At 38.0% G+C, this 10,701-nt stretch overlaps 1 long non-coding RNA gene across 1 annotated transcript; it reads right to left on the bottom strand.

Annotated features, from left to right (window-relative positions):
• Positions 1-651: 651 nt before the first annotated feature.
• LOC138838035 (uncharacterized) lies at positions 652-10,233 on the bottom strand. The gene is made up of 3 exons (XR_011375541.1): positions 10,147-10,233; positions 3,989-4,042; positions 652-829 (listed from the first exon to the last, which is right to left on the bottom strand). It is a non-coding gene; the product is annotated as an uncharacterized lncRNA (long non-coding RNA).
• Positions 10,234-10,701: the final 468 nt, after the last annotated feature.

Here is a 10,701-nt window from a genome sequence, read left to right as displayed (position 1 = left end):
CAACTGTCTTTCCTTCTTTTCTACTAATAAATCCCAAATTTCTTCAATATATACTGCCGGGCCTATGCCTCCTTTTCCTGGGGTGAGTGATGATACGTCTAATTCAGTCATGGTAAACACACCTTCTTTGCTGGTAATAAGTGCAGAAGTGGGCACATGGCCCCACACTGACCACAAGGGAGAAGCTGTTAGAAAGCTTGTTGGAAAAATGTTATTCCTTGATGAAAGGAGGAAAGAAAGAAAAATCCTTTGTGTTCTTTCCCTGGATACCAACATGCATGCCTTTGCATCAATGGTGTTTTCTAGAGTGATGACATCAGGTGCATAGTCACAGGGGAGAAAACACTGACTCACCAAGGAAGCAAGGTAGAATTTGTCTTCTCAATACTGTCAGTGAATTACCAAATCATCCTTGCGGCCAGCTTTGGTTGAGTAAACAACAGATATTCTTATGGTCTTAAGCCATTATTTGTGAAGCTCCTGTTTCCTGTTGCAGAAAAACATATTCTCCTACTGGAGGACTAGTATCAGCAGTAAACTCAAAGGGTAAAATGGAAGAGTAAGCAGAATGAAGCTCTTTCTTCCATAATTGCTATTATTTATTATTAATTATCCTTCCTCCTTCCTTCTCCTCCTTCTCCTATCCTCCCCTTAAGACTGCTTCATTTCTTCATTTGCTTTCTCTTGTCCTCTCTCCTTTACATTCTCCTTCTCCTGTCTTCTTCTGTCCTCTATGTCGTTGTTGGCATCTTCTTCCTCCTCCTCTTCTCCTTTTCTTTCTTCTTCTCCTCTTCCTTCTCCTTGTCCTCTTCCTCCTCCTCCTTCAAATCTAGAGAGTTGTACATACAAGTAAAGCACTGTATCACTAAGCCCTGCTTAACACTTTTCTGCCAAGAAGGCACATAACTTCTTCTCTTCCAATCATTTTATTTCTTTATCTTACTTTGTTACTTTTTAAACCTTTATTATTATCTTTAAGTGGTTGTACAAAGTGGTTTCAATTCAAAATGTCTTTGCGAGTACAGTTCGTTTTAGTCAATGTCACTCTTTCCATTGTTCTCCCCCATCTCTCCCAACCCCACTCATCCTCTCAAGTTACCTGGTTTTTTTATTTTTTAATGAAGATTTTTTTATTAGCATACATTAATTGTACAAAGAGAGTTTTGTTGTGATGTTACTATACCTATATACAATGCACTCCCATTAAACTCACTCCATCACTCTCCCTCATCTTCCCTTGACCCTTTCTTAAAACAATTTTAATAGATTTTATTGTTATAACAAAAAATTATTTAGTTTTTATATTTATATTTTTATATTTCATATTTGAAATTTAGAGGCTTCTTCTGCTTCCATTATTATAAGCTAAAACCCATTCTTTTTTTTTTTTTCTGTCAGTTGTGGAGCTTGAACTCTGGCCCTGGGCACTGTCCCTCAGCTCTTCAGCTCAAGGCTAGTGCTCTACTACTTGAGCCACAGCACCACTTCCAGATTTTTCTATTTTTGTGGTGCTGAGGAATCGAACCTAGGGCCTCATGCATGAGAGGCAAGCACTCTACCGCTAAGCCACCTTCCCAGCCCTGAAACCCATTCTTTTGAGTGAGCAATATTATATACAATCTCATTCTTAAGCATACAAATTCTTACTATAAAAAGAATAGTTTATAGACTGCTTATTGATTTCCACAAGGGGAAAACATAGCTTGTGTCTTCCTTTACATATCCAAATTATAATTATTCAAATTCTTTTCCACCACTAACAACTAACACAGTAGATGTAACATGTAGTAAACTTTTTCTATGTATTTGGGAATAATAGAATAATTGAGCTTAGATAAAAATAATTAATTTTTATATCATATAGAAATTACCAATTACTATAATGTAGCATATTTTCAGATTCCAAACAAGCATCTTGCAGGTATTACTTAGTTAAATATCCATATACCCACTCACTATACAGTTATAAGTTAGGCAGCTAATATGCAACTCTAGTGTATGTAGCACTCATTATTGTTCTAAATTCATGGCCTTCAAAGAATTTCTAAGTAGATGGATAGATTTTTGATATTTGTCCAATGTTTACTCAATTTCTCTTTCCTCCTTATAAAAATTTTGACTACATTCAGGAATCAAGAATAGCTGCAGAATAGCAGAGTTTGCAGCCCGATTGTTCTGAGCAATTATATCTGGCAGAATTGGTTTGGTTTAGACATGGACATGTGATATCGAGAGAACTCTTCTAAACTGCTTCTAGGACAGGTCCCTTCCTCACAAAAAACAAATAGAAAGAATCCCTTTCTCAAGCATTGTACTGCCTGTCCAAAGATGTTATGTGTAAACTGCTCTGACTACCTTATAAGCTTTAGGGACATTTCCTAAGGACAAAGGAAATACAAAAAGCGAAAACAGTAATGGTGGGGAAACCTGATCTTTATTGTTGATCCACCAAAATATTTCACCTTGAGCTTCCCTACCTCTGGACTTTCTGAATTAACACTATTGTTATGTATACCCACTTTGAACCAATTTTCTATTGTGTACAATGAGAATATGCAGTGGATGCTTTCTCTGAAGACTTTTCTAACAACTTCTTTCTCTGAAGATACCATCTCATTGCCATTGCCAGACCTTCCTTTCCTTCTGGTGCCTTTAAGCTTCCTGGAATTCCACCATCTCCAAGTCTACTTTCTCTAAGAATCAGAGAACATTTCCCAAAGTTCAATTACTTTACTACACAGGACACTTTTCTCTTTTAAATCAACTTTTCTGATCTGTCTTATGTCTCATGTGTTTTTCTAATTATTTCCAGAAAGTAGATGCAAAAGAGCAGAAATGCACTATCTGAATTTGAATCTCAGTTCCATGTCTTCTTAGCTGTGTAAACTTTGTTAAATTTCTTATTTTTCTCAGGTTCATCTTTATCTGTCAAATAGGAGAAATAATTGAAGAGTTGTTACAAAGATGTCAACCACACAAAGATTTTAGAACAGTGGCTGGCACTTATAAGTATTCAAGATGCTGATTGGAAATAAAAATAAGTCATTTATATAGGCAGTAGATCATAAAATGTAAAGCCTAGGCAATAACCAGGCAAAGATGAAGACCAGAGTAGAGTGACAGAAGAAAGTTTCCATCTTTTTGTTCCTCTGCTTGGTCTAATTGAGTCATAGGTCCCTGTTTGTTGGCTGATAAATTACCTTGGTTAATTGCACAGCTAGATTGTGTCTAATAATGTCCTGGAGCAAATTTGGAATACTGGTCACTAGTGGAGTAAAGTTAAAAGTAATTGCTCTGATTTGAATATGGAATAAGTTTGTGTATTGAATTTTTGGTCCTCAGCTGGTCATGCTATTTTGAAAGTTTCTGGAAATTTTGGTAGGTGGGACCTAGCTAGAGGAAGTAGTGCATTGAGGGCATGTCCTTGGGGGATTATATCTTGTCCTTTATTACTTTCTCTTGATTTTCTCACATGAACCTACTACAGTGATGCTCTACATGAGAACATGGACCAAGTAACTGTGGATTGGACTTGAAAAATGTTTCTTTGATTTTGTCATATATTTTGTCACAGCATCGAGAAAAGTTACTTATACAACAAGCAAGTATACTACATTGAGAAAAAATGACTTCTACCACATGCAAGTGCACTATATCAATTATATTTGTTATGTTTATAGGACAAAGATCATGTCTGATCCACTGCATTATATAATATCAGCTCGATTGGTATCAATATTCAAAATGTGCTGGTTGGTTTTTCTTATACAAGTTGACTTGTAACACTAATCATTTGCATTTTTAAAGCTCAATCCAAATGGAAACACATGCTCCTTTTTTGGGTATTTTTAAGCTTAGGGAGTCTGTCAATGATAATTATGAAGAGATAGAGCAAGTCTATTTTTGAAGGGAGAAAACAGAGTGTGAAGTTGTTAACCGAAAAGAAAAAAAAATCAATATTAAGGAAAAGAGATGGAAGGAAACATACATTTGGTTGTCAGCCTGCCTTCTCCTTCCTCTGAACTGTGTTCAGCTTTCAGTCCTAGGGGATAAAATGGAAAAGGAGGAATTGATAGGAAGACATATCTCATTGCTCTAATTGAGTCTTCTATTTATCTTCCAAGGGAGTGCTTTTTAACCTCAAGGATGGCCAGAAAGAACATTGCCTATTACATCTATGTAGGTAAAAGCACCAATTGTGGTAATTTACTCCCTTATAACCCATTTCTTCTGTAAAAGACAGCTTTGTCTTACACTCTTGTGGCTGGTACTTCTGATAGTCTCCCAAGAGTGTATGCTTGCTTCATTCCTTTCTATGAAGTCACAGAACGAATCAGCTTCCTCAAGCATTATTTTGGCTTCATGCCTTTCAAATCATACTTAAGCTCCTAATCCAGATGTGAGAGCAATCTGTCTGAGACATCTGTCACCCTGTTTGCCAGCACTGATTCTATGGAGGCAGATGTCTTCTTCCCTCTCTCATTCTCACTTCCACACTGCTCCACACAGGGTCCCTTTCCCCCAGAGCCGCACACGTGAGAACATTAGCAATGGATCAGTAAGGGAGATCATGATCCCTGGTGAGATTGTCTCTAGGGAAAGAATAGTAACAGGAGGATAGAAGCTGGGGAAAATACTAGAGAATGCTAACTGTGAATGAAAAAGTGATGGAGAGTGTTTGAAAGAAAGCAGAGAAGAAAAGTAGACGTCAGGAAGATGGGAGGAATATAGGGCAGGGGATGCAATGTTGTAGAAGCCAGGGGAAGGGAAGATCTCAAAAACTGAAAAGGGCATAATCAAAATGTGACATGTCCAAGCAATGGCATATTATTGAACCTTAAAAAGAAGGGAAACAACACATTTTACATTATTGATGAAGCTTGAAAACACTGTGTTAAGGGAAATGTCAATTACAAAAGCTGTATGATTCCCTTTTGAAGAGTACCTAGAATAGTCATTCATAGAGACAGAAAGTAGACTTGTAGTGGCCAGAAAAGAAGGGGAAGTGATATGGAGTTAGTGTTTAATGGGTGCAGAGCTTCCATTTGCACAATGAAAGTATTGTGAATGGATAGTGGTAACAACACAGCAATATGAATGTGCTTAAAACCCTTGACTAGGGCCAGGAAGGTGGCTCAGTGGATAGAGTGCTTGCCTTGCTTGCATGCAGCCCTGGGTTCAATTCTTCAGCACCACATAAGCAGAAAAAGCCAGAAGTAGCACTGTGGCTCAAGTAGTAGAGCACTAGTCTTGAGCTGAAGAACTCAGAGACAGCATCCAGGCCCAGAGTTGCCATGACCAAAAAAAAACCAAAACAAAACAACAAAAAAAAACCTGACTATATACTAAAAGCTGGTGGAGATTGTCAACTTTGAGTTAGGGAATTTTGCAACAATCTTTTTAAAAGAAATGAGAGGTCAATAAGGTGATATTGGTCAAGTATAGAGAGAAAAACCACTGGTGATAAGTTCAAGAGAGATTCAGCTCCTATTCTGGGTGACTTAATTATTCACATTCATTTGTGTTTATTCATATCCATGCATATTTCCTGTCTGATAACTAATTTTCAGTAAAAGTGAGTCATGCCTAGTGATTCAAGCCATCTTTGATTCCATGGCTAACCTCTTCCTCATGTCTCCACCCTTACTTGGTAGCTTTCCTTCTCCCAGATGGACTCTTTGGCTCCCATATATATATATTGCATCATTTTCTATTTGAAGCTTAATAAGACTGAAATATCCCTTGTCTTCAAACAGAGTATGTATTCTGTCCCCCCCCTCCCGTGTCTCTTTACTTGCTTTCCAACAGTCACTAAACACTTTCTCCTCAAAAGTCTTCCTAAATTAACTCCATTTGGCTTTTTTAAAAAAGAGGGGAGGGAGGAGGGGCTGGGAAGGTGGCTAAGTGGTAGAGTGCTTGCCTTGCATGCATGAGGCCCTGGGTTTGATTCCTCAGCACCACATAAACAGAAAAAGCCAGAAGTGGCACTGTGGTTCAAGTGGTAGGGCTCAAGCCTTGAGCTGAAGAGCTGAAGACAGCACCCAGGCCCAAGGTTCAGGCCCCATAACCGTCAACCAACAAAAACAGACTCTTGCCAGTAATCTCTTATCCAATAATCATTTTTTTAAGTAGTAAAATACCATTTGTCACTTATTTGACAATTGCTTAATAAATCTGACATCCCATAAACATTGATAGAACCCTACTACATTGTGATAGTTGCTATCACAGTCCAGTGAGGAAGAGTTTATCTTCTGGACTTAGACACAAAAGCTTATATCTTAAGGGTAAACTTAATAATGTAAATTACCAAGAGAAAAAAAATCCCTTCATGAATATTTGTAACTATTTTAGGAAAGAACGTATTAATTCCAACAGAAACTCCTCTCCATTGATAATAAATTAAGTATAGAGGGTATAGTTTAAACTGATCACTCTGGTTTTGTTTTGTGCTTTATAACTTTCACAACAGAACTTTCCAGCACTGGCTCACTCAGCAACCACAAACACACACACACACACACACACACACACACACACACATATCCTATGCTCCAGTAAAACTGAATTACCTTATTTTCCCATTTCTAAAATACAACTGATGATTACAAGACACACCATCAATTAAAGAACATTTCAGGGTAAAAAAAGGAAACGACCAGTGTACACGCAGATAGCGATTATAAGACACATACCAATTATACCGATTTGGAAATGTCAAAATGGAAAGCAGGAACACAAGGGCAAAGTGTGCGTCTTATGTCCAAAGACACAGTGTTTGCTGCTTTGGAAAATGCTATCTTGGACTTCAAACATTTCTTCATGATTTCCCTTGCTTTAGAGACACTTCCCTGCTCCTTATCTCTACCTCTTACCTTCAAACTATCAAGTTTTTAAGGATTCCTGCCTTTTAAGAACCCTCTTCTGATCCTACCATCTTTCATTTTTTTCATTGACTCATTCAACAGCTACATATTGAATGCTTGATATGTGTCAGATACTGCTCTGGACATCAAGAATTATGTGGCAGAAATGATAGACATATAGCCCTGTTTTCAGGGAGCTACTCTTCTATGCAGGGACACAGAAAAGAAAGTCAATAAGCAAATAAATAATATAACTGTAAGACCATATACAACAGTGCTTTGATGAAAGAAACAAGATGCTGAGACAATTAAAAAGGAGAGTCTCTTCTATGACAGGCTTTCAGACAAGACCTCTAGGAGGAGGTTGCGCAAAAGCAAATACATGATGGGAGGGGAGGAATTATACATACCAGAGTATGGAGAAACACATTCTAAGCCCAGGAAAGAGTATACACAAAAGCCATGAGATGGAGTTGGACTGGACATGTTTAAGGAACCTGATCTTTCTTCCTTTGAAATTCCAGAGCCTTCTGTATCTTCCTCTGGGTTTTATATCTTTGGAGCTTTACCTTATCAGAACACTTGTTTGTGTTTTCTTTTCCTATTGGCCAGTAAGGTTTTTGAAGATAAGAATTGACTCTAGGAAGTGGCACTGTGGCTCAAGCAGTGGAGCACTGGCCTTGAGCTGAAGAGCTCAGGGACAATGTCCAGACCAAGTTCAAGCCCTGCCACTGACCAAAACAAAACAACAACAACAAAAAAAAAAAAAGAATTGACTCTAATTCATCTATGTTCTCCTTAACAGTACCTGAGTAAAGCAGAAGTTCAATAGCATATTTTTTAAATTCTAGAAGTCCATAAATTGTGGCCATATTTACTTAGCCCATTATTAATTTTTATGGAGCTACATTATAATTGTAAAGGTTGGGATTTTTGCCAAAGACAGATAGATCAACCATATTAAATTCAATATTTGCTATAAGATGTTATTGAAAACATTAGTTAATATGTTATTTAATGTACCCTCTGTGAGTTTCTGTTATAATTGAGTACTAGTTAAACTTTTACTTCTGAAGTGGCTTACTTCTCTTCTGAACTCAAGATTTATATAATGGATTGTGTTCCACCTTATGGTTATGGGTGCTAGAAAACTCAAAATCAACTTAACTTTTTAATTTAAACAATTGAAGCCATATGTTCATCCATATGGCTATAATACTTGATACTCTTTTTCTCAGGGCCTGACTTCTTTCCTTATAATGATTAATATCAAACTTTGACAGGCTCTGTGACAAGTGCTTTATATGAGTTATCTTATTTAATCTTCTTAACAACTCTTAGTTTTACAGATAAAAAAAAAACGGAGGCTTAGAAGAATGTCAAACACATAGTAAGTATAAGAGCTTGGATTGAACCCAGGCAGTCTGATTTCTTCACTATGGTATATTTTAATGCCTTCTCATGCAGTAGTCTTTTTCAATAATTTTAGGGGAGAAGATAAAATTATATACTTATGCATCTCTCTATCTCTCTATATATGCATGTACATATAAAATGATTTCAACTCGCCGGGCGCTGGTGGCTCACGCCTGTAATCCTAGCTACTCAGGAGGCTGAGATCTGAGGATCACGGTTCAAAGCCAGCCCGGGCAGGAGAGACCGTGAGACTCCTATCTCCAATAAACCACCAGAAAACCGGAAGTGGCGCTGTAGCTCAAGTGGTAGAGTGCTCGCCTTGAGCTGAAGAGCTGAGGGACAGCGCCCAGGCCCAGAGTTCAAGCCCCACAACCAACAACAAAAAAAAAAAAACGATTTCAACTCAAGGCTGGGAAGGTAGCTCAATGGTAAAGTACTTGCATCATATGCATGAGGCCCTGGGTTCGATTCCTCAATACCACATAAGTAGAAAAAGTCAGAAGTGGCGCTGTGGCTCTAGTGGTAGAGCACTAGCCTTGAGCTGAAGAGCTGAGGGACAGCGCCCAGGCCCAGAGTTCAGGCTCCACAACCAACAACAACAACAACAAAAAAGATTTCAACTGAAACATAAAACAAAATACAGTAGGTGTTACTGACTATGTATATGACATGTATTTAGTGGTCATTAAAATATATGGTTTACTAATCTTTTGATTGCTTAATAAAGAAGAATAGATCCTAGATGAAAGGGAATTCCATTTGTTTTAGTACATAATTAAATCCAAGATAGAATAAATTTTATTTTAAAATTTCATCAAAAAATTCCTCAAGCTGGGCGCTGGTGGCTCATGCCTATAATCCTAGCTCTCATGAGGCTGAGATCTGAGGAATGCGGTTCAAAGCCAGCCAGAGAAGGCAAGTCTGTGAGACTCTTATCTCCAAAAACCACCAGAAAACTGGAAGTGGCACTGTGGCTCAAGTAGTAGAGTGCTAGCTTTGTGCTGAAGAGCTGAGGGACAGCACCCAGGCTCAGAGTTCAAGCCCCATGACTGACAAAGAAGAAGAAAGAAAAAGAAAATTTCTCAAATTTCCATGTTCAAATTGTGGCCCCACCCATTGCAGTAAATGTCAAAGACAGAGTTCCCAGCTCCCTTGCAGCAAAATTCCTTAGATAATATATGTCATGTTTTAATATAAGATTGGCTCTCAAGTGGGAATTGAATCATGAATTCCTGGCTCTTTCATACATTCAAATTAAGCTCATCAGAAGAATTTTATGTGGGTTAACACTTAAATAACTGCATTCCTTGTCAGCCAAGATTGGTTTTACATTTTTATAGAGACAATTTGTAGAAAGAAGAAAATTATCAAAGCTTACTCCAATGCAAATGCTTCTTGCAGGGTGATATTCAAGGCTATTTTTTGTTTTTTACTTATGTCAGAAGTTTACACCTGCACTGGTTTGAAAACAGGGCTATTAATATATTGAGAACTGAAAATTTTTCCAACAATATTTATTTCCTTTCCTCAAAGATAGAGGCAAGAAAGCTCAGTTCAAGAACCTATTTTAGGAACAAACAAAACCCCAGCAGGAAATCCTCCCAGGATCCTCACACTCATTTAGAGAGAGCAATAGCTTTTCATTTGCAGGAAGAACAGGTGTCTTTCCCCCTCTCTCCCTCAAAGAAAACATGCCAAGTCACCTGACTGAACCAACACACCATTGCAAAACCCACAAAAGTCAGATTACCAAAGCATGACTCAGAAGGAAGGTAGAATAAGATACAGTATAATATATTTTACTTATCTGGACATAAGATTATCTAATTGTGCTGTGAGAGGCTTGGAGAAGGTTGCAACTGGCCTGATAATTTAGCTCTTCTTTCTCTTTGGAAGGGTTTAATAGAAACAACATAAATCAACTGTAGTGTTGCAAAGTGAATTATCCCAGAAGCCACATTTTGGAAGATGGAATTTTGGAATCTTTATTACACACAATCTGCTGCACACAATCCATTGTTACAAAGGCCTGAAGCACCCAAATATACATAACACGGTTAGGAAACTGGCCAGAGAAGAAAGAAAGAACAAAAACAATACCAATGCCAGGTGCTGGTGACTCACGCCAGTAATCCTCACGAAGCTGACATCTGAGGATTGTGGTTCAAAGCCAGCCCAGATAGGAAAGTCTTATCTTCAATTAACCACCAGAAAAACTGGAAGTGGAACTGTGGCTCAAGTGGTAGAGTGCTAGCTTTGAGCTGAAGAGCTGAGGGACAGCACCCAGGCCCAGAGTTCAAGGCCCACAACTGACAAAGAAACAGAAAAAAAAAATACCAACAAACCAATTCAACTCCTGAATTGGGATACCATAATGACCAGAGATGAACCAGGAGACAGGACACTGAACAGGATCATA

This window comes from Dipodomys merriami, unplaced genomic scaffold (assembly GCF_024711535.1).
Source record: "Dipodomys merriami isolate MVZ:Mamm:240054 unplaced genomic scaffold, mDipMer1.0.p SCAF_10, whole genome shotgun sequence".
NCBI lineage: Eukaryota > Metazoa > Chordata > Mammalia > Rodentia > Heteromyidae > Dipodomys > Dipodomys merriami.
The sequence above is the reverse complement of the archived record's forward strand: the minus strand, read 5'-3'. Positions and strand labels throughout refer to the sequence as shown.